The sequence below is a fragment of the Ahaetulla prasina genome, chromosome 14 (assembly GCF_028640845.1).
Source record: "Ahaetulla prasina isolate Xishuangbanna chromosome 14, ASM2864084v1, whole genome shotgun sequence".
Taxonomy (NCBI): Eukaryota; Metazoa; Chordata; class Lepidosauria; order Squamata; family Colubridae; genus Ahaetulla; species Ahaetulla prasina.
In genome coordinates this window covers 12,238,458-12,262,323 of record NC_080552.1, presented here as the reverse complement: position 1 = coordinate 12,262,323, position 23,866 = coordinate 12,238,458, and the positions used below count along the sequence as shown (strand labels likewise).

Genomic DNA, 23,866 nt, shown 5'->3' with positions numbered 1-23,866 from the left:
TACAAGAAAAGGGATGAGAAAAGGGCCTCTGTGGCTCAGACTGGTAAGACAGTCTGTTATTAACAGCAGCTGCTTGCAATTACTGCAGGTTCAAGCCCCACCAGGCCTAAGGGCCGTGATAGCTCAGGCTGTTAGAAGCCTGTTATTAGAACACAGCAGCCTACAATTACTGCAGGTTCAAGCCCGGCCCAAGGTTGACTCAGCCTTCCATCCTTTATAAGGTAGGTAAAATGAGGACCCAGATTGTTGGGGGGGCAATAAGTTGACTTTGTAAAATATACAAATAGAATGAGACTATTGCCTTATACACTGTAAGCCGCCCTGAGTCTTGCCGGGACCAAGACTCTGCTTCCTGCTTTTTAAGGAAGCCTAGGTCAGCCTGGGTTCGAGACCCGAGCACCATACAACGGGTGAGCTCCCGTCCCTTACTCCAGCTCCTGCCCACCTAGCAGTTCGAAAGCATTGCAAATGCAAGTAGATAAATAGGTACCACTTTCAGTGGGACGATAAGAGTGTTCCGTGTGCCTTTGGCAGCGTATATCCACGCTGGCTACATGACCGCAGAAATTGTTTTCGGAGAACTCTGGCTCCTTTGACCACAAGGGGCCTCTGGTGGCTCAACAGACTAATGCAGTCTGTTATTAACACAGCTGCTTGCAATTACTGCAGGTTCAAGTCCCACCAGGCCCAAGGTTGACTCAGCCTTCCATCCTTTATAAGGTAGGTAAAATGAGGACCCAGATTGTTGGGGGCAATAAAAGTTGACTTTGTATATAATGTACAAATGGATGAAGACTATTGCTTGACATAGTGTAAGCCGCCCTGAGTCTTCGGAGAAGGGCGGGATATAAATGCAAATAAAAATAATAAATAAATAAATAAGTAAATAAAAACCAGCAAATGCTTCGTGCAACCCGGTCAGTAAAAATCAGAGATTTGAGTTCATAAAAGCCTGAACCTTGACATGGTAGTCGGGCTTGGGGGCAGAAGATGATGCAAAGTTAATCTAATCTAGTTTATTTAACCAAGGAATCGTGGTTCAGTAAAACCCCAGTTCGACGCAAGGCAGAAACCAGGGCATTGATATTCTCAACTGGCAATCAACTAAGAGAGGGTCACCTTGGCTTTCTCACAGGGCAAGTACAGGTATCTCTTGACTTACGACCGCAATTGAGCAACCGACATTTCTGTTGCTAAGCGAGACAGTTATTAAAGTGAGTTTTGCCCCATTTTACGACCTTTTATGCCGCAATTAACTGAATTAAGTGAATCACTGCAGTTGTTAAGTTAGTAGATGTCGTGTCCCACTCCTCCGCTGACGGCCGGGTCAGGGAAATCCGAATCAGGCTTGCCTCTGCAGCTCTGCCCAAAGTCCTAGCAAAGTCCTCAGAGCAGGCAGGAGACCAGTAAGTGACTTCAGCAAGATAAGTTTGACTTTGCCTGACTCAGAGACTGCCAGAAAGCAGATCCTTTATATAGGCCATGGGGTGTGGCTCCATGACTCAGCACTCATTAAGGCCTGCCCCTCCCTTCCTTCTGTTGCCTCCGCCTATCAATTCTTCTGATGCGAGGGTCACTCCAATCAGCAGCTGTTGGAAATAAACTTTCCTCAGGCTCACATGCTGTGGAGGAGGGGGAGGGGTCTAGCTGCTCCGTTTGCCTGGGCATGGAGCCAGGGCTGGGGCCGGGGGATGCTCCCTCCTCTGAAGCCTGCTTGGGCATGGAGCCAGGGCTGGGACCGGGAGGTGCCCCCTCCTCTGCAGCTTGTCTGGGCATGGAGCCAGGACTGGGGCCGGGAGGCATACATTCCTCCGTGTTCGGGAGCAGATAAGCAGACCCCGGCTGCGGTGAGAGCGGACAAGACACAACAGTAACACAGTTGTTGAGGGAATCTGGCCTCCTCATGGACTGTGCTTGTCAGGTGGTCACAAAAGGGGATCACATGACCCCCGACCTCCCCTGAACACTGCGGCCATCATAAATATGAGTCAGCTGCCTAGCGTCCGAAATTTTGATCACGTGACTATGGGGCTCTTGCAAAAAGAAAAAAATGGCCCTAGGTGTGAAAAACGGTCATAAGTCACTTTTTTCCCAGTGTGACGTCGTAATTTCGGTCACTAAACGAATAGGTGGTCAGTCAAGAACTGCCTGTATCCATACTCATTATTGTTTGAGAGGGGAAGGAATGAAAACAGTGTCTCCTTCCAAGGCTGGTCAGCAAACCATCAATAGGATAACAAACTTTTAAAGACAGGCTAGCTGGGGAATTCTGGGAGTTGAAGCCCACGTGTCTTAAAAGTCACCAAGGTTGGACACACACACACACACACACAGCCCGAAGGCTTGTCATGCTCTCCTGGGAGTAGCCGTGTGTGTTGCCTTGTGTGTAACAACTGGGCTTTTGATAAACCGTGGATCTCCACGGTGTCAGCCTGTTCAAAGCAGCATTGTTGTCATCGCACATTCCCAGCCAAGAGAAAAACAAGGAGGATGAGCTAGCCACAATTTTCTTCTCCCAATTATCAGCTGCGCTGGTGGCTCAGCCTTGGGGAACGGCTTCCAAAATTCTCTGTGCAAGAGCAACCAAGGTGTTAAATACAAGCTGTACAGCGAAAAAGGCTAATGGACCAACTCTTGAGAGGGGCTAACCTGTAGCCCTGCTTTTTATGAAAAATCTTCCAGCGGTTTTATGGCAGCAAAGTGAAAGGGAGGGAGGGAGCAGATCCGATAAGGAGGTGGGGGAAAAATGCCCCGATTCAATTAAATAGCGAAAGAAGACTGCCATTCTTCAGCGGCTTTTTTCAAGATCTCTTCGGATCTATCAATAAATACTAATCTTGTTTTCTGCCCGTCTTTTCCTGATGGCTTGGCACTATGAATGGTGTTGAAAGGAAAAGCATCTTAGTCAGGTTTTCGTTATCTCTCCTTGATTATTTGTTTCCATCCACTGCTCCTTGGTCTTGCCTTCAGGTGCTTTGGAAAATAGTCTGACACCCCCCCCTCTTCTTTGTGGCAGCCCCTCAAATATTGGAACACTGCGATCATGTCACCCCTAGTTCTTCTTTTTCACTAGACTGGACAGGCCTCATTCCTGAAAATATTTTTCATATGTTTTAGCCTCCAGTCCCCTAATCATCTTTGATGCTCTTCTTTGCACTCTTTCCAGAGCCTCAACAGTGGTAGAATTCATTTTTTTTTTACCACCAGTTCTGTGGGCGTGGCTTGGTGGGTGTGGCAGGGGAAGGATACTGCAAAATTTCCATTCCCTCCCCACTCCCGGGAAAAGTATACTGCAAAATCCCCATTTCCACCCCACTCCTAGGAGAAGGATACTGCAAAATCTCCATTCCTTCCTCACTCCTGGGGGAAGGATACTGCAAAATTCCCCATTCCCAGCGCACTACCGGGAGAAGGATACTGCAAAATCCACATTTCCTCCCCACTCTCAGGGGATGGATATTGCAAAATCCCCATTCCCACCCCACTCCCGGGGGAAGAGTACTGCAAAATCTCCATTCCCTCCCCACTCCCGGGAAAAGGATACTGCAAAATCCCCATTTCCACCCCACTCCTGGGGGAAGGATACTGCAAAATCTCCATTCCTTCCTCACTCCTGTGGGAAGGATACTGCAAAATTCCCCATTCCCAGCCCACTACCGGGGAAAGAATACTGCAAAATCTCCATTCCCTTCCCACTCCCGGGGGATGGATATTGCAAAATCCCCATTCCCACCACACTCCGGGGGCAGCCAGAAGTGGTATTTGCCAGTTCTTCGAACTACTCAAAATTTCCGCTACCGGTTCTCCAGAATCTGTCGCAACCTGCTGAATAGCACCCTGCCTCAACATCTTTTTAATATTGTGGCAACCAAAACGGGATGCAATATTCCAAGTGTGGTCTTACCAAGGCACAATTAAATGTATGTCAGGAGCAAGAAATCAGAAGTCAACGCGGTTCAAATATGATGGGCTTAGTGTTAAGGAATTCCCCTTACAAGAATTTGTGCTACTAACGGTCAAAGCAAATTGGCGGTAGATTAAGAGTCAACAGAATTCAAGGGCTGGGCTTAGATCTCTTGTGGGTGCGAAGAGACTCGAGACTGATGATGCATTTGACCCCGCCCTCATGTTAGGTGGGCAGGAGCTGGAGCAAGGACGGGAGCTCACCCTGTCACCTGGGACTCGGGTCTCAAACCTCGGCTGTCAGCATTCCAGCGGACAAGCTCAGCATCTTTCACCATATGCCGGTAGTCCTCGACTTACGAACATAACTGGGCCCAAAATTTATATCGCTCAGTGAAATAATGGGCCTCTGGTGGCTCAGCAGACTAAGTCTGTCTGTTATTGCTTGCAATTACTGCAGGTTCAAGTCCCACCAGGCCCAAGGTTGACTCAGCCTTCCATCCTTTATAAGGTAGGTAAAATGAGGACCCAGATTGTTGGGGGCAATAAAAGTTGACTTTGTATATAATATACAAATGGATGAAGACTATTGCTTGACACAGTGTAAGCCGCCCTGAGTCTTTGGAGAAGGGCGGGATATAAATGCAAATTAAAAAAAAATATTTGTTAAGTGAATTTTACCCTCATTTTACAATCTTTCTTGCCACGGTTGTAACATGGCTGCTAAGTGAATCTGGCTTCCCCGTTGGCTTTGCTTATCCGAAGGTCGCAAAAGGTAATCATGTGACCCCCAGGACACTGCGACTGTCATAAATATGAGTCAGTTGCCAAGCATCTGAATTTTGATCACATGACCATCGGGGATGCTGCTATGGTCGTGTGTGAAAAAGGGTCGCAAGGCACTTTTGTCAGTGCCTGTTGTGTCTCGCCCAATCTCACCACAGCCGGGGTCTTCTTATCTGCTTCCGAATGCTGAAGAATGTCCTAGCATGCCTCCCGGCCCCAGCCCTGGCTCCATGCCCAGACAGGCTGAGGAGGGGGCATCTCCCGGCCCCAGCCCTGGCTCCATGCCCAGACAGGCTGAAGAAGAGCAAGTATCTCCAGCCCCCAGCTCTGGCTCCATGCCCAGGCAAACGGAGCAACTAGACCCCTCCCCCTCCTCCACAGCATGTGAGCCTGAGGGAGGTCAATTACCAACAGCTGCCGACTGGGTGACCTCGCTCAGAAGAATTGATAGCGGAGGCAACAGAAGGAAGGGAGGGGCAGGCCTGGATAAGTGCTGAGTCATGGAGCCACACCCCATGGCCTATATAAAGGACCTGCTTTCTGGCATTCTCTGAGTCAGGCAAAGTCTAAACATATCTTGCTGAAGTCACTTTCTGGTCTCCTGCCTGCCCTGAGGACTTTGCTAGGACTTTGGCAGAGCTGCAGAGGCACACCTGATTCGGATTTCCCTGACCCGGCCGTCCGCGGAGGAGTGGGACACGACAGTGCCGTTGTAACTTTGAATGGTCACTAAACGAACTGTCGTAAACCGAGAACCACTGTACTGTACAGCCGTATCTTAAAATGGCATCCCTGTATTTCTGGAAGGAAGGATGAAATAATTCTGATGAGCTTTAATGCTGCATTAAACCAACAAAAACTAGAACCAGACCAAACCAGATTTGGCAGATGAAACAAAATCAGAGAGGAAAAAAATTAGTCCTGAAACGTTTTTTTTAGAATTTTGAACCGTTGTGTCTAAATGCTCCCCTTTTCCCTAAAAAAAAAAGGAGGGGTGATAAAGCTAATTGTTAAATATCAATCTTACCAAATGGAATTATTTTGCACTTTTCTCTCTCTAACCTTCCAACCCGTCTATCCATTGTCTGGAATGCTGAAGAAAATTTAAGGTTGATTGCAATTGTTAATTTTTGGGAGCAAATTAGATTGGAAGAGTCTTTCCACCCCCATCTCTAATATCCATCCCGGGTGTATTACTGACTAAGGCTTTAAAGACTTTAATAGCACGGGGTTGTTTCAAAGGACAAAGAGAACAGATGTTAATAATCCAGCTAAAGAGATAAGAGAAGTCAGGCCAGCGACTTAAGAGATGGCATGATTTGAAGCAGAAGAACCTTGCCAAAATGTCCGCTTAAGAAGCTGACGTTTACCTAGAGCAGCGGTCACCAACTGGTGGTCCGTGGACCACTGGTGGTCCGTGAGAAAATTTTGGTGGTCTGCAGAAAAATTATTTGCATTTTTTATATTGCACTAAATCAAGAGTCCTCAAACTTTGGCCCCTGGGACGGATACATGCAATGAACGTTTGTGTTGCTGCAGAGAGTCTCCCCCTTCGGGGTCCTTTTGTGTGGGTTGGAGGGGGGCAGAAATTCCGACTTGGGGTGGGGCTTTGGAGGGAAACGCCGCTGGTGGTGAAGAGCCGGAGGGCCTTTTTTTTTATTTATTTACATTTATATCCCGCCTTTCTCCGAAGACTCAGGGCGGCTTACAGTGTATAAGGCAATAGTCTCATTCTATTTGTATATTTACAAAGTCAACTTATTGCCCCCCCAACAATCTGGGTCCTCATTTTACCTACCTTATAAAGGATGGAAGGCTGAGTCAACCTTGGGCCGGGCTTGAACCTGCAGTAATTGCAGGCTACTGTGTTCTAATAACAGGCTTCTAACAGCCTGAGCTATTACGGCCCATACTGTCTCATGGGACTGCCTCATGGCCTGGAACTGGAGACCCCCAGGGGAAGAGCGTTCTCTGTGGGGGGGGGCGGCTCTGTGGAACGAGCTGCCGGTAGGACTCCGTCTTCTCCCTGATCTTCGGACCTTTAAACGCGAGCTCAAGACTTTCTTTTTTCACCAAGCGGGGCTGGCCTGATTGATTGATTTTAATATTCGGGGATTTTAGCGGGTTTCTTAACAGGGGTTTTTATCTTTTGTATTTTTTACCTAATAGTTTTAAGTATACAGCAGTTTAATTAGATTTTTAATTTTGTTATGGTATTTTAAATGGTTTTTGGATTATTGTCGTTTTACTTGCTGTACGCTGCCCTGAGTCTTTGGAGAAGGGCGGTATAAAAATGTGAATAAATAAATAAATAAATAAACTGGCTGATCATCTCAGCCCACTGAGCCTCCAGGCGCTGGTACCTGGCCTTGCCCTCCTGCAGGTCTTCCCTCTGCTTGGAAAGCCTATGTTCCTATCTCATCTTGGAAAGTGAGATGCTTCTGCTGAGCCAATTTGAACTGAGCAACTGTTTGGCCAACTCTGTCTCGTGGTGGCTCCTTAGCTCCAACAACTGCTTCCTGTTAGGGCCCTAAGGAGCCCGGGCAGGGACGGCAAGGAGAGGCTGGGAGGGGAGGGGTGAGTAGAGGCCGGTGTGGTGCCCCTTGACATGAGTGACATTGAGTTGGCCATGCCCACTCAGTCACATGACAACCTAGCCACACCCACTCAGCCGGTCATTAGGCAAATCATATTAGTGGTCCGCGGGATTTAAAATTATGAATTTTAATTTTTTTAATTTTAATTTTAATTTAATTGTCACATGACAACCTAGCCACACCCACTCAGCCGGTCATTAGGCAAATCATATTAGTGGTCCGCGGGATTTAAAATTATGAATTTGGTGGTCCCTGAGATCTGAAAGGTTGGGAACCCCTGAGCTAGAGGAAATAGCATGGGCACCAGCTATAAAACGGGCGCCTGAACAGGAAGAAATGGGCTCTCATTGATCACATTAACCACTTTATTAAACCACGTGCCAAACTCACTTTAGGGGAACAAAACGTTCTTCAGATGAAAGGTAACATGTCTAGGGTGTAGCACAGTGATGGCGAACCTTTTCAGCACTGAGTGACCAAACTGGAACGTGCGTGCATATGCGTGCGCTAGAGCGCCGTAAATCAGAAGACCCGCTGGCTGGTGCGAGCATGACCGTTTTGGGCCTTTATTCTGGCCGTTTTCAGGCAGATTTTTGGAGTGTTTTGGGGGCATTTTTCGGGCCGTTTTCAGGCCATTTTCTGGCGCTCCAGTGCCCGCAAAGACCAGCTGGCCAGCGCGCATCTGCGTGCTGAAAACCAGAAGAGCAGCTGGCGATGGCGTGCATGCCCCATAGAGAGGGCTCTGCGTGCCACCTCTGGCAGGCCTGCCATAGGTTTGTCATTACGGGTCTAGCAGGTAGGGTAGCAATTCAAAAATATAACTGGTCTTTCTTGGGGGGTTCCTTGAAAACATTTCGCTTCTTTTCCAAGAAGCTTCTTCAGTTCTACGTTAGAACTAAAGAAACTTCTTGGATGAGAAGTGAAATGTTTTCAAGGCAAAACAAAAAACAAAAAAAACCCCAAGGAAGCCCAGTTGCCTTTTGGAAAAAGCACTTTCGGGACAACCTTGACCTGGACGATTGAGGATCTCCATGGACAATTCAAAATATACACTTGGGAGTCACCTTTCAAAATGCTGCTTCGGAATTAGAAGTGAACTGTTGTCGTGTCCCACTCCTCCGCTGACGGCCGGGTCAGGGAAATCCGAATCAGGCTTGCCTCTGCAGCTCTGCCCAAAGTCCTAGCAAAGTCCTCAGAGCAGGCAGGAGACCAGAAAGTGACTTCAGCAAGATAAGTTCGACTTTGCCTGACTCAGAGACTGCCAGAAAGCAGATCCTTTATATAGGCCATGGGGTGTGGCTCCATGACTCAGCACTCATTAAGGCCTGCCCCTCCCTTCCTTCTGTTGCCTCCGCCTATCCAATCTTCTGATGCGAGGGTCACTCCAATCAGCAGCTGTTGGAAATAAACTTTCCTCAGGCTCACATGCTGTGGAGGAGAGGGAGGGGTCTAGCTGCTCCGTTTGCCTGGGCATGGAGCCAGGGCTGGGACCGGGAGGTGCCCCCTCCTCTTCAGCCTGTCTGGGCATGGAGGCAGAACTGGGGCCGGGAGGCATACATTCCTCCGTGTTCGGGAGCAGATAAGAAGGCCCCGGCTGCTCTGAGGGCGGGCAAGACACAACAACTGTCCTCTACACTTGGCACGAGAAGGATTTTGCACAAACCTTTCCCTACTCTGCTTATTTTCTTACACCTATACTCTGTTGACCTATGGAAGTCCGCGCCAACTGAAAAAGAGTTCCAAAGTTTACCGGCTACTATTAAGAAGTTTCAATCACTAGCTTATGCAAACTCTCCTGAACTTGTCCCAAAGGTGCTTTCTTCAAGAGGCACCTGGACTTTTCTTTGAAGACGTTTCTCTTCTCGTCTTCAGCTTAAGGCCTTTTGGATAAAAATTTGGTGGATTTTACAAAACGTTTTGAAAAAGAAGATAAAAGTTCCTGCCGCAATTTTTCCTGTTGGGAATTATTACGGACTGTACAGTAATTGAGACTAAATTGATTAAATTAAATTTAATAACAGCAGCAAGATTACTAATAGGACAGTATTGGAAGAAAAAAGAAGTACCTACAATAGAAGAATGGATATTGAAAGTTGCCAATTTGGCTGAGATGGCGAAAATATCAGCCTTTTTGAAAGACAATATGCAAGAAAGATACTTAAAGGAATGGAAAAAAGGGATTGACTATATTCAACGTAGATATCAGACTAAGAGTTATCAGACTGCTTTTGAATGATTATGATGTATTGTTCTTGATTGTTTTCGGGGGAAGTTAGGAACTGATGAGAATTGTAGGAGTATAATTAAGTTGGGACGAAAATTTTTTAGCATATGTTTGTTTTATTTTTAACTATACCTTGTGCTCGTTCCGGGAAGTCGGGGGGGGGGGTTGTGAAGGGAGGGGGGAGGGGGGGGAAATTTTCTGTAAAACTTTTTGAATAAAAAAAAAACTTCTTCAGCTTGAGCTGAAAGATGAGCTTCTTCGATGAGAAGCAAAACGTCTTCAAGGAAAAACCCAGAAACCCAGTTGCCTTTGGGATAACCATGACCTGGATGACTGAGAATCTCCATAGACATCCAAGAAGCTGAAGAAGCTTCCTGGATGAGAAGCGAAACGTCTTTTAAGGAAAAACGAAGTCCAGTTTCTTTTGAAAAAGCATTTTTGGGACAACCATGACCTGGATGACGGAGAATCTCCATGGACATTCTCCTGAACTTGATCAGGACCCTCCTTGAAGACTTTCAAGATAGATCAAAGTAGAGAGACAAGCTTGGTGAAGGTGGTCATCCAGACACCTCAAGTTTTAATTGGTCAATGGCTTTATAGGGTAAGCTTGACGTTGAACATTCAGGCGGGTGTTTTCCAGGTGTTCTGCTCGGCATCCAAAAGTCACATTTTGCAACCACTGAAGTTTCAGAGACAGTCCCAGATAAAAGTGCAGTGCAATTACAATTTTAATTAATTCAGGCATCTGCGATGCCAGCCAGCTTTGACTGACATACCAGCCAGAATTCATTACGAGAAACACTTCTAGCCGCTTGCCAGCCAGAAGGAGCAATCCCCAAGTTGTAAATTGGCTCTCTGGGGAAATGCTGTGCTATCAAGGATTTGCGTGCAGGGCCATCCAGATCAGCTGGCTTGGCAACCTATTAAATTGCCCTCTTTGTTCCTCCTCATCCATTGCAAATGTTAAGCTCAAGAACATCAGACACACCCTGGAATCCTTCCCGTGGAATATAGATGTAGAGCTGTAAGTCGACACCGTGTCAGTTGCAGGAAAGATTAAATTAATAAATGGCTTCTGCCAGCAGTTTCATGGTGGTTCAAGAGCACAGCACGGGAGATAAGGCAGAACTTTGCAGCACACCTCAAAGGCTATAAAGTGGAACAGAATCGCCTAATGCTACGTTCTAAAATCCACCATTTAAGGAGTACTGAAAACCATAGTATTTGCGCCTTCTAAACTGGCCTGACAGAACAACAGGGTGTGGAAGGGACTTTGGAGGTCTTCTAGTCCAACCCCCTGCTCAGGCAGGAAACCCCTACACCACTTCAGATAAATGGTTATCCAACATCTTCTTTAAAACTTCCAATGTTTGGAGCATTCACAACTTCTGGAGGCAAGCTGTTCCACTGATTAATTGCTGTAACTATCAGGAAATTCCTCCTTAGTTCTAAGTTGCTTCTCTCCTTGATTAATTTCCACCCATTGCTTCTTGTCCTGCCTTTGGAGAATAGCTTGATTCCCTCTTCTTTGTGGCAACCCCTGAGATATTGGAACACTGCTATCATGTCACATTTACTACTTATCTATCTTTAAGCCCACCTTCTGTAACCAAAATTAACTGAGCCTGTTAAGTCTGCCGTAACTGCTAATTGCACAATTCAAATGTAATGAAGTCAGGCACTATTTATTCGCATTATCTGAGATCAATACACCTCTGGAAATCCAAAAGACTATTAAAAAAAAAAAAAGTTAGCAGGACTTCCAGGGAAGAAATGGCGAAGAGAAGCAGAGCTTACGATCGTAGCAGAATGAAGAGCCGGCGACTGGAACAGTAAAGGGGGTGATGAGAACCGGGTGAATTTCAAATCAGGTTTTGAATTTAATGATAAGAATCCTTCTTATCATTAAATTCAGGAAAATGCTACCGTTTGGAATTCTTTAAAAAGGGACAGGATGAGGCTTTGAAGGTTGGACACTAGGGGGAACCAAAGGGAATTAAAGATTAGAGTTAAAGGAGAAGATCGGTTAAATTTGAGTTACTAATAGAGAATGGAGCGATATGCTTTAATTTGGACGTATTTCTGAACAATGGGCTCAGAGGTTAATTTTAAGAGTGTCATTACATTACAGGCAGTCTTCGTTTAAAAAATGTTATGGAACACGTTTTACCAGACAAAACTGAGACCAATCCGAAAATGGATTTTGAATTGACAAGCTATAGGAATGATATGGAAAAAGATATACAAACAAAAGTGATTGTTGTCTTGATCATTAAAAGAGATATACAAATAACAAACCAAAGCAGCCACCTGGATAATTTTCACATACTAGATTTATAAAATTTACAAAACCCTGTTTCCCCCAAAATAAGACATCCCCTGATCATAAGCCCAATGGGCTTTTGAGCGCATGGCAATAAGGCCAAGCGATTATTTCAGGGTTCAAAAAAATATAAGGCAGGGTCTTATTTTCGGGGAAACACTGTATTAGTTTTGAAGATTATTTTTTTTTGAGACAAGATAAAGAAAAAAGATGAAAAGAAATCAAACTCCAGGGATGTTATTAATGATCAAGATTGTTAAAAGGAAAGACTATAAAGTTGTTTTATTTGATCAAGGTTAGTAGGTATGTTGTTTTCTCTGGTAAACTTTGATATTGCTGACTAGGTTTTAATAATCTGTTTATAAATAAGAGATGAAATATGGGAAGATGACATCATTTATTGTATTTTAAGAAAAGATGGTAGATTACTAAAATTGGCAGTATTTATTGTGAAGGGAGAAGTAATTTCTTTGTATATGTTTGTTTCTTTTTACTATGCATATATTATTCCTTTTCTATTTTTCCGTTCTTTCTGCATTTTCTATTTTTGCTATTTTTTTTTTAAATCTTAGTTTGTATTAGTATTTATCTTTTAAATTGTAATATTTAATAAAATTATTCTATATGATAAACAGACAGCAGATCTTCTCAGCATATTAGTGGTACTTATGGTTATAAGGTCCTTATAAACTGCTGAGAACAATCTAAGTCCTACTGACCACCATAAGTATTATAATTTCTACCTTCATAAACCTATAATATAGACTTCAAGGACCATCATGAATAGATGTGGCATGAGGCTGGTAAGATCTGAAACTAGATCTTTCAAGGTAACTCACTGGACCACTTCTTAGCTACATTTATCTTCATCTGATGTCCTTCTGCAGCAATCGGGGTTTGCGTTATACACAAAAAAAGGTGGTTGATAGCCCAACAAAGCTGTTAGCGCCAGCATTTCAATTTTATTTGCCATTTCCCAGTTCTAATAATTCTGTACATCCTAATTTCCTACCTCCTGTCCTATATTTGAGAAGGCTGCTTGGGAGAGGCGACGTTTTCATCAGAAACCAGATTCCGCACGTAAACCGTGTTGAGCAGTAGCAGAGTTTTCCCCCCTACTTCTTTCCTTCCCAGAAGACTCTGTAACTCGGGAAACAAAACAAGTATACTTGCTGCGCAGATTAATTTCTTGCTCCATCCTCAAGAAAGATAAATCAGCTTGAAATGCGACAAGCAGACCATGTAGAGAAGATGCGTTATTTCACCGTGACCAAATCAAAAATAAAGACAGTTGGGGCGTAAAGGGCCCAAGCAAAGTGTCCCAAGGGATCAGGTGCGAATGAAGTTATATATATACATACATATTCGTTGAATTTTATCATGCCCTTCCTCCAAAGAGCCCGAAAAACATCTCCCTCTGCATTTTAAAGTCACAGCCACCCAGCGCGAGATGGAGACGGAGTGTTGGATCTAAATTCCTTTGGGGGTTTAAGCAGCGATTTGGATTTAAGACACCAATCTCATTAGGACCACATTTCCACCTTGGGATGACGGTCGCATCTGCTATCACAAAAAAGCGGGTGTCCAGTCAGGGTCACCCCATACGGCCAAGTTCCTTTCCGATAAATAACACAAGGTAGCCAAGTTCGTAGTGTGCAAAAACTAAACAGCAACAACCAAAGGATGTAGCAGGCCGCTAGGCGCGAGCATCGGTGACACCCAACAAGTGAACGACCTTGTGTTCCTATTCCTAGGCGGACAGCAGCAGATGGTTCCCTGTGGATTATTCTAATAGTATCAGGACATGTAAATTATATCTATGAATATCCCAGCAGGGATCCCAGACACTTGTATCTTGGACTTTCACCCACTTTCATCGGAGAAAAGATGCCAAGGTCAGACAAGGACATCAATCTTTCCCAACAGATATTAAATTGCTTTCAGGGCAAACGAAGCCAGCCTCAGGCGCTGGTACTTTTACGAGTTCCCATCACTTGCCGATTCTTATGAGACAGCTCTGGAAGACTTGTTGCTTCCTGGCAGCCAAGATAAGAAGGCTGGAGATAGATTGGTAACACCGCAAAAGGGCAACAATTCTCAACTTCCAAATAAGTACTCAAGGTCAGTGCAACGGAAAAGAGCTCTCATCCCTGATGGAAAGAGGACAATTGCTACTTCAGGAAAGAAAGCAAGATGAAAAGGATGGGTGCTGAAAGCCAAGGTCATTCAGAACCATTGGCCCTGAACAAGGTGTATTTTATCTTTATAGCTCAAGTTATGCAAAGTATAGAATAACTGAATTGGAAGGGACCTTGGAGGTCTTCTAGTCCAACCCCCTGTTCAAGCAGAAGACCTTATACAATGTTGTGGTCCACCAGCATCCTGTGGAGCTGGCAGCGGAGTCAGACAGTGAGGAGGCTGGGGAGGACAATGGGCCAGTCCTGGAGTCAGGGGAAAGCCCAGATGAGGGGTCTGCGTCAGAGGCAGAAATGGGGCCAGGGCCATCTGGGAGCGATGTGCGGACTCTGGAGCCTCCAGAGGCAGACAGCAGAAAAGCAGAGGAACAGCAGGAGCCTGTTCCTAGTGCATGCATACAAAGAGCTGCCAGAAGGCAAGAGCAGCTAAAGCAAAAAGGACGACTTGGGAGTAAGGCCAGGAGATGACTGGCCCCTCCCATAAGGCTTAAAAGAGCAGCAACGGCTCTTGGGCTCTTTGTAGGAAAGCAACGTTGCTACATTTGTTCTAGTCGGCATCTCTTGTTTCTGAACTTTGCCAAGAAAAGCTTTTGGCAGGGTGCCAAGACAAAAGTTTGTGATAAGGCCAAAGGACTTTTTCTGAAGGATTTGCTTTAGATTTAATTTGGAGGAAGCTGAGAATGAAGTAATTCTCAGCTCTTCTTATAAAATATGTTTGTTTAAGACGGATTGTGTCTAGTAATAACTACGTGGGCCTAGGTCACAACATACCACTCCATACAAATGGCTGTCTGGTCTCTTCTTGAAAACCTCCAATGACAAAACACCCACAACTTCTGAAGGCAAGCCATTCCACCGATTAATTGTTCTGACAGGAACTTTCTCCTTAATTCTAGGTTGGCTCTCTTTTGGTTGATTTTTCATCCGGTACTTCTTGTCTTGCCCTCAGGTGCCTTGGAGAATAGGTTGTACCTCTCTTCTTTGTGGCAGCCCCTTGGAGAACTTCTTCTTGTGCCGTATCCATCATTGGACGTTGGCGATCCTATTTTTGTCAACAGCTGCATGAAAAAGGGCTGCTGAGTTTTGTCCAAACCGGTCCCTTAGATTTTGAAGCCATGATGTTCTTCTTCTGCCTGGACCTCGTTTGCCTTCAATCTTTCCCTGGAGGATTAAGTGAAATATGCCGTATTTTTCCAGGTGTCACATCACATGTCCAAAATATTCTAACTTTCACTTTTTAATGGCTTTGATGATTTCCCTTGGCTTTCCCAGGCGGCTTATCCCTTCCTTGTTTCTGATTTTGTCCACCCAACTTAACAGCTGCCTGTAAATCCACATTTCAAATGCTTCCAGTCTCTTCAAGTGGTTTTCCGTCAGAGACCAACTCTCCACTCCGTAGAGCAGGATAGAAAAGATGCAACATCTGACAAACCTGATTTTCAATTTTAGGCTTATGTCGTGACTGCAAGAAGACCTTTTTCATTTTCAAGAATGCTGCTCAAACTTGACTTTACTTCAGTGGAAAACTGCTCTCAAGTTATTCTTAATCCTTCTCTTTACTAGACTAGACATTCCCAGTTCCTACATCGTTCATTGCATGGTTTAGCCTCCAATCCCTAATCATCTTTGTTGGGCAGATGTTAAAAGGTAAAGGTTCCCCTCGCACATATGTGCTAGTCGTTCCCGACTCTAGGGGGCGGTGCTCATCTCTGTTTCAAAGTCGAAGAGCCAGCGCTGTCTGAAGACGTCTCCATGGTCATGTGGCCAGCATGACTCAACGCCAAACGCACACGGAACCCTGTTCCCTTCCCACCAAAGGTGGTCCCTATTTTTTTACTTGCATTTTTTACGTGCTTTCAAACTGCTAGGTTGGCAGAAGCTGGGACAAGTCAAAGGAACTCACTCTGTTGCACGGCACTAGGGATTCGAACCGCTGAACTGCCGATTTTTTTGATTGACAAGCTCAGCAGCGTCTTAGGTGGGAATATTAGGACTTACAGTAGTGGCCAAAATTGTGGAAATCTTTTGGGAAAAGTGTATCTTCTAAAACTAGCTAATAACACCACTTTTTTTGGAATAGTACCATAAAATTATATATCAGTGGAAAGAATGGTTTGAATCAAGAATGTAATGCAATAACTTTTAGGAGGGATTTGCTATTAGAAAAGCAGTTACAGTATAAAGAAGAAATATGAAACACGCAGAAAAAACAAGATATACAAAAATCATTACCATAGAAAAAACGAGATATACAAAAATTATCCCCATGTCAGTTAATCCTTAGTTGGGTAACCTTTAGCAGAATTACGGCCTTACAATGTCTTCCCATGGAGTGAACCAAGTCTTTTAGTTCTGCAGCTGTTATCATGTGAAACCAAGATTGAATGATGGCTTCTATTAACTGGGTTTTATTGCTGGGTTGTTTCTGATTAACCAGCTTCTTTGGTCGGCTCCATAGATTTTCAATTGAGGTCTGAGCTATTCCCAGGTCATTCCAGCAGTGGAATATATAAAGAAGATAATCATCTTGAAACCCCCCCCCCAAAAAGTGGTGTTATTATAGCCATCAAACCTCAAAAATACACTTTTCCCAAAAGGTTTCCACAATTTTGGCCACTACTGTAGATTCGGCTTCCAGCTCTTCTTCGCATTCAACCATTGTTTTAAACTCAAGCTGCGAAGGAGATGACAGGTAACCCTGCACACAGAACCTCGTGTTCCTGATCCCATTTTATGGCCAGCCACTTAACACTCACGCATCTCCTCCAAGCTCCTTGTGTGGGCAAGCTGGCCCAAGGCTCTTATTTGCTCCCATAGCAACACACAGTTCCTGACAGCAGCACACAGAGCATGGCTCCCAATGCCTCCTAAAGTGAAGTGCAAGGAAAAGCAAGCAAGAATAGCACATCTGGGCACAGAAGGGGAAATGGGAGACATAGGGAAGGTTAAAAAAAAGAAACCCTTATCTCATGGAAGCATGAATCTTCTAATCTAGACACCTCGGGATGTTAAGGCTGCAAACTCAGTTAAATACACAGGCTTTGAGATGCTCATTCAGGCCAGCTTTTTATCCTTCAAACCTGGAGTATCAACCCCACCTCCCTGTTGCGGAGTTTAATCAAACCTTAACTGCAAAGTAGTGCTGCTTATTGCAAGCTGGCCTTGTGATGTTAAACTCTTTTCATTTTATGGGTTTATATTTAGACTCCTCCTTTATTTGTGTACAATTACAGGCAGCATACAAAACATACTTCCAATTTTTCCCCCCCAGTCTCTGAAAGATGGATTGAGCTCAGAAAGGGAGACAAGCCCGAAGTCACCCAAAAACTAGAACTCCCAGTTTTTAATTCAGTATGGTGTGGTGGTTAAGGCACTGGCCTGAAAACTAGGAGACTCTGAGTTCTAGTCCCACCTGAAGTATGAAAACCAGCTGGGTGAGTTTCAGCCAATCACCCGGAGACTGGAAGTTCTAGTTGCGGCTGCGCGGGTGATAGGGTGCGCGGGTGATAGAGGGAGCCACTCATGGCTCCCATATAACATCTCTCCTGCGCAAGCTGCACTGCACTGTGGTCTTCCGGGTGCACTTCAAGGTGTTGGTTACCACCTCTAAAGCGCTCCATGGCTTAGGACCGGGTTATTTACGGGATCGCCTTCTGCCACCGTTTGCCTCCCACCAACCCGTGCGCTCCCATAGGGAGGGCCTCCTCAGGGTGCCGTCAGCCAAACAATGTCGGCTGGCAGAAGCTGGGACAAGTCAAAGGAACTCACTCTGGCACTAGGGATTCGAACCGCTGAACTGCCGATTTTTTTGATTGACAAGCTCAGCGTCTTAGGTGTGAATATTAGGACTTACAGTAGTGGCCAAAATTGTGGAAATCTTTTGGGAAAAGTGTATCTTCTAAAACTAGCTAATAACACCACTTTTTTTGGAATAGTACCATAAAATTATATATCAGTGGAAAGAATGGATTGAATCAAGAATGTAATGCAATAACTTTTAGGAGGGATTTGCTATTAGAAAAGCAGTTACAGTATAAAGAAGAAATATGAAACACGCAGAAAAAAAGAGATATACAAAAATCATTACCATAGAAAAAACGAGATATACAAAAATTATCCCCATGTCAGTTAATCCTTAGTTGGGTAATCTTTAGCAGAATTACGGCCTTACAATGTCTTCCCATGGAGTGAAGCAAGTCTTTTAGTTCTGCAGCTGTTCTAATGTGAAACCAAGATTGAAGGATTGCATCTATTAACTGGGTTTTATTGCTGGGTTGTTTCTGATTAACCAGCTTCTTTAGTCGGCTCCATAGATTTTCAATTGAGGTCTGAGCTATTCCCAGGTCATTCCAGCAGTGGAATATATAAAGAAGATAATCATCTTGAAACCCCCCCCCAAAAGTGGTGTTATTATAGCCATCAAACCTCAAAAATACACTTTTCCCAAAAGGTTTCCACAATTTTGGCCACTACTGTAGATTCGGCTTCCAGCTCTTCTTCGCATTCAACCATTGTTTTAAACTCAAGCTGCGAAGGAGATGACAGGTAACCCTGCACACAGAACCTCGTGTTCCTGATCCCGTTTTATGGCCAGCCACTTAACACTCACGCATCTCCTCCAAGCTCCTTGTGTGGGCAAGCTGGCCCAAGGCTCTTATTTGCTCCCATAGCAACACACAGTTCCTGACAGCAGCACACAGAGCATGGCTCCCAATGCCTCCTAAAGTGAAGTGCAAGGAAAAGCAAGCAAGAATAGCACATCTGGGCACAGAAGGGGAAATGGGAGACATAGGGAAGGTTAAAAAAAAGAAACCCTTATCTCATGGAAGCATGAATCTTCTAATCTAGACACCTCGGGATGTTAAGGCTGCAAACTCAGTTAAATACACAGGCTTTGAGATGCTCATTCAGGCCAGCTTTTTATCCTTCAAACCTGGAGTATCAACCCCACCTCCCTGTTGCGGAGTTTAATCAAACCTTAACTGCAAAGTAGTGCTGCTTATTGCAAGCTGGCCTTGTGATGTTAAACTCTTTTCATTTTATGGGTTTATATTTAGACTCCTCCTTTATTTGTGTACAATTACAGGCAGCATACAAAACACACTTCCAATTTTTTCCCCCCAGTCTCTGAAAGATGGATTGAGCTCAGAAAGGGAGACAAGCCCGAAGTCACCCAAAAACTAGAACTCCCAGTTTTTAATTCAGTATGGTGTGGTGGTTAAGGCACTGGCCTGAAAACTAGGAGACTCTGAGTTCTAGTCCCACCTGAAGTATGAAAACCAGCTGGGTGAGTTTCAGCCAATCACCCGGAGACTGGAAGTTCTAGTTGCGGCTGCGCGGGTGATAGGGTGCGCGGGTGATAGAGGGAGCCACTCATGGCTCCCATATAACATCTCTCCTGCGCAAGCTGCACTGGCTGCCTGTGGTCTTCCGGGTGCACTTCAAGGTGTTGGTTACCACCTTTAAAGCGCTCCATGGCTTAGGACCGGGTTATTTACGGGATCGCCTTCTGCCACCGTTTGCCTCCCACCAACCCGTGCGCTCCCATAGGGAGGGCCTCCTCAGGGTGCCGTCAGCCAAACAATGTCGGCTGGCGACCCCCAGGGGGAGGGCCTTCTCTGTGGGGGCCCCTACCCTCTGGAACGAGCTTCCCCCAGGACTTCGTCAATTTCCTGATCTCCGGACCTTCCGCCACGAGCTGAAGATGTATTTATTCTTCCGCGCAGGACTGGCATAGAATTAGTATTATTATTTGTAATTTTAAATGGGGTTTTATGGTTTTATGTATTTTAATTTAGGGGCCAAATTTAATAAGTTTTTTAGCAGTGTTTTTATTTGTATTGTATCCATTGATTGTTGATTTTATCTGGCTGTTCACCGCCCTGAGTCCTTCGGGAGAAGGGCGGTATAAAAATTAAATAATAATAATAATAATAATAATTATTATTATTATTATTATTATTATTATTATTAGTTCCATTTTAGGCATGAAAGCTGGCTGGGTGACTTTGAGCCAGTCACTCTCTCTCAGCCCAACCCACCTCACAGTGTTGTTATTGTGGGGAGAATAGGAGGAGGGAGGAGACTTATGTATGTTTGTCACCTTGAGTTACTTATCCAGTAATAAAGGTGGGATAGAAATCTAATAAATAAATAAATCTTAGCCACCACACCAATCCGGCTCTCTTTTGTATTTCAGGAGGAACCTTTGTTACTCTCAGCCTTAGACAAGTTTTTCATGACTCCAGGCCCAACAAACTACCTGACTTTTCAACCAGCACTGTAAACAAATATAATGAAAAACATCCTTTTAATGTTACGTTTAATGTCACAAACTCTACGGATACTAACAGCCAAGGGTTGTTGCTTGAGAACTTATAGACTTTTGGGGGGATCTCTTTCTTGGAAGTCAGCAAAACATTTACATTTAAATGGCTATCCTGGGTCTGCCTCTGAAAAATGTTGTACGGCACATAAATGCGTGGGAAATGTTTATAGCCACTGCAAATCAATGGCGGATTCTGAAAACAAGGCAAACTTTGCAAGATCTAAACTGGCGCTGTGATGCCTCAAGCATGGCTCAAGTGACTTGAGCCCAAGGCAACTAGTACATGCAGGCAAGTGCAGAGAATTCCACACAGGTGGAGCACAGAGGGAGCGGGCACTGATGAGGTTACCTAGTTAGGGTAATGAAACAAACGTGTGCAAGAAAACAAGTTTAGATAGCACCAAGGATCCCTCAGGTAGATAAGTAGGTAGGTAGAGACATGGTAGATAGATAGATAGATAGATAGATAGATAGATAGATAGATAGATAGATAGATAGATAGATAGATAGATTTTATCTCTTTAAGAGAGATGAGAGAGAGAGAGAGAGGGAAAGAGATGATAAATGACAGAAAGATGATAAATGATAGATAATCTATCTATCTATCTATCTATCTATCTATCTATCTATCTATCTATCAGATAGATAGACAGACAGACAGTCAGACAGATGAGAGAAAAAGAAGGAAAGAGATGATAGATAGATAGATAGATAGATAGATAGATAGATAGATAGATAGATAGATAGATACATACATACATACATACATACATACATACGGTAGGTAGATAAGAGAGAGAGAAAGAGAGAGAAGGAAAGAGATGATAGATAGATAGATAGATAGATAGATAGATAGATAGATAGATAGATAGATAGATACATACATACATACATACATACATACATACGGTAGGTAGATAAGAGAGATGAGAGAGAGAAAGAGAGAGAAGGAAAGAAATGATAAATGATAAATGATAGATAATCTATCTATCTATCTATCTATCTATCAGATAGATAAACAGATAGATAGTCAGACAGATGAGAGAAAAAGAAGGAAAGAGATGATAGATAGATAGATAGATAGATAGATAGATAGATAGATAGATAGATAGATAGGTAGGTAGATAGGTAGATAGATATGGTAGGTAGGTAAGCAGATAAAAGAGATGAGAAAGAGAGAGAAGGAAAGAGATGATAAATGATAGAGAGAGATGATAGATACATACGGTACATCGATAGATCTCCATTCAAGAAAAGAATACCATTCTCTCTATCCAGCACAAAAATGTACCAAAGTTTTCTATCGTCCCCACCGGCAACATTTACCCAAGAATAGTAGCTCAGGTGGCTTTATTTACAAGTAAGTCTTAAATTTTGACCTAGACCAGCATGTCTCAACCTTGGCAGGTGTGTGGACTTCAGCTCCCTGGGCTGGCTGGAGAATTCTGGGAGCGGAAAGTCCACGTAACTTCAACTTGCCAAGGTTGAGATTCTAGCCTCGGCTCATAGTGGAAAACACACACACACACAAATATTCAAATGGGGAAAAAGTAAGATCTTTTAAACAGTGTGGCTAATTCGTTTTATTTGATTTAAAAACAATCCTACTCAGAAGAGCAGTAGAATGAGGAGACCAGCGCATGGGCCAAACAATCTTCCATTGGAAGCAATTGTTGAAAAGTGCTACAAGTATCTATATGTACAGAAGGTTTGCTTATAGAAACCAAAACTTATAGAAAGTATCAAAACTGAAGGACAGGAAAACTGTTGCTTGAAATCCCTTAGGGCAGCTAGTTCAATAAATCTTTAAATCAGTCTGCAGTTTCCAAACTTACTGCAATCATGGGCTACTAAATAATGTGGAAACGTGGATTGCTTATTGAAGGAAAAATACCGTTCTATACAGGAAGTCCTTGACTTACGATCACAACTGGGACGAGGACGTCTATCGTTAAGCAAAGCGGTTGTTAAGCCAATGGTGCTCCATTTCCCCCTCCCCCCCATGGTTGTTAAGCGAATCGCTACATTTAATGGAAGCCCGCGGTTGTTAAGCCGTCTGTCAGAAATGGTGTAAGGGGTCTCCTGCTTGGGGGGGGGCAGGGGGAGGGGTTGGATTAGATGACCTACAAGGTCCCTTCCAACTCTGTTAATCTGTAAACTTGGCTTCCCCCCGTTGAGGTTGCATGTTGGGAGTCAGCTGGGAAGGTTGCGAATGGTGGTCACGTGACCCCGGGATGCTGCAACAATCATTAATACATAAAACTTCCCGGATTGTGATCATGTGACCATGGAGATACTGCAGTGGCCATCAGTATGAGAACAAGTCACTTTTTTCAGGGCCGTTGTAACTTCGAATGGTCACTAAGTGAACGCTCCAAGTCGAGGACTATCTGTGCTTTCATCTTTTGACAGCAGGGCCTAACTTCTTCTTCTCGTGCCATATCTGTCATCGGACTTTGGCGATCCTATTTTTATCAACAGCCGCATGAAAAAAGGGCTATTGAGTTTTGTCCAAACCGGTCCTTTAGATTAGGGGTCTCCAACCTTGGCAACTTTAAGGCTTGTGGACTTCAACTCCCAGAATTCCTCAGCCAGCTTCTGAGGAGTTGAAGTCCACAAGTCTTCAAGTTGCCAAGGTTGGAGATCCTTGCTTTAGATTTTGAAGCCATGATTTCTTCTTCTGCCGGGACCTCGTTTGCCCTCAATCTTTCCCTAGAGCAGCGACGGCTAACCTTTTTGCCGTCGGGTGCCAAAAGTAGGGGAAGAGCAGGGGGGTTGCACGCGCCCACACCCATAATTCAATGTGCGCCGCCCCCTGCACAAGCGCACGTGACTCGCCTGCACCCCTCCCCTGCTTTTGCCACGCGATGGCACGGTGGCCCCGGTAGGCCCATTTTTTGCCCTCCCCAGGCTGTAAAACCTTTCTCTGAGCCTGGGGAAGGGTGAAAACGGCCTTCCCCACCTCCCCAGAGGCCCTCCGGAGGCCAGAAACAGCCTGGTTCCCAACTTCTGGTGTGCCCGGAAGGCCCGAAAATCAGCTGGCCAGAGCGCACATGAGCGCTGGAGCTAAGCTAGGGCAACGCCCACAGATATGCCTTATGCACGGTCACTCATGCCCTTGACACTTCCCACCTGGACTATTGCAATGGTCTCTACATGGGGCTGCCCTTGAGGTGCACCCGGAGGCTGCAGCTAGTCCAGAACGCAGCTGCGTGGGTAATAGTGGGAGCAACTCGTTGCTCCCATGTAACACCAATCCTGCGCAGTTTGCACTGGCTTCCTGTAGTCTTTCGGTGCGCTTCAAGATTCTGGTTACCACCTTTAAAGCGCTCCATGGCTTAGGGCCCGGGTACTTACGGGACCGCCTGCTGTTACCTTTTGCCTCCCACCGACCCGTACACTCACACAGAGAGGGCCTTCTCAGGGTGCCGTCCGCCAAGCAATGTCGGTTGGCGGCCCCCAGGGGAAGGGCCTTCTCTGTTGGAGCTCCTACGCTTTGGAATGAAC

The 23,866-nt window shown here is 44.8% G+C and overlaps 1 protein-coding gene across 4 annotated transcripts in view; it reads right to left on the bottom strand.

Moving 5' to 3' along the window:
- The window catches only part of CAPN15 (calpain 15), a 160,811-nt gene that overhangs the window by 123,395 nt on the left and 13,550 nt on the right, over positions 1 to 23,866 (bottom strand). Inside the window, exon 1 of one of the 4 annotated variants that reach the window (XM_058156983.1) lies at positions 14,803 to 15,192. The exons of the other annotated variants lie outside the window; for them this stretch is intronic. The gene's annotated coding sequence lies outside the window, so the exon portion shown is untranslated. Of the gene's footprint in view, positions 1 to 14,802; positions 15,193 to 23,866 lie in introns of those variants that run through there. 4 annotated transcript variants of the gene reach the window in all.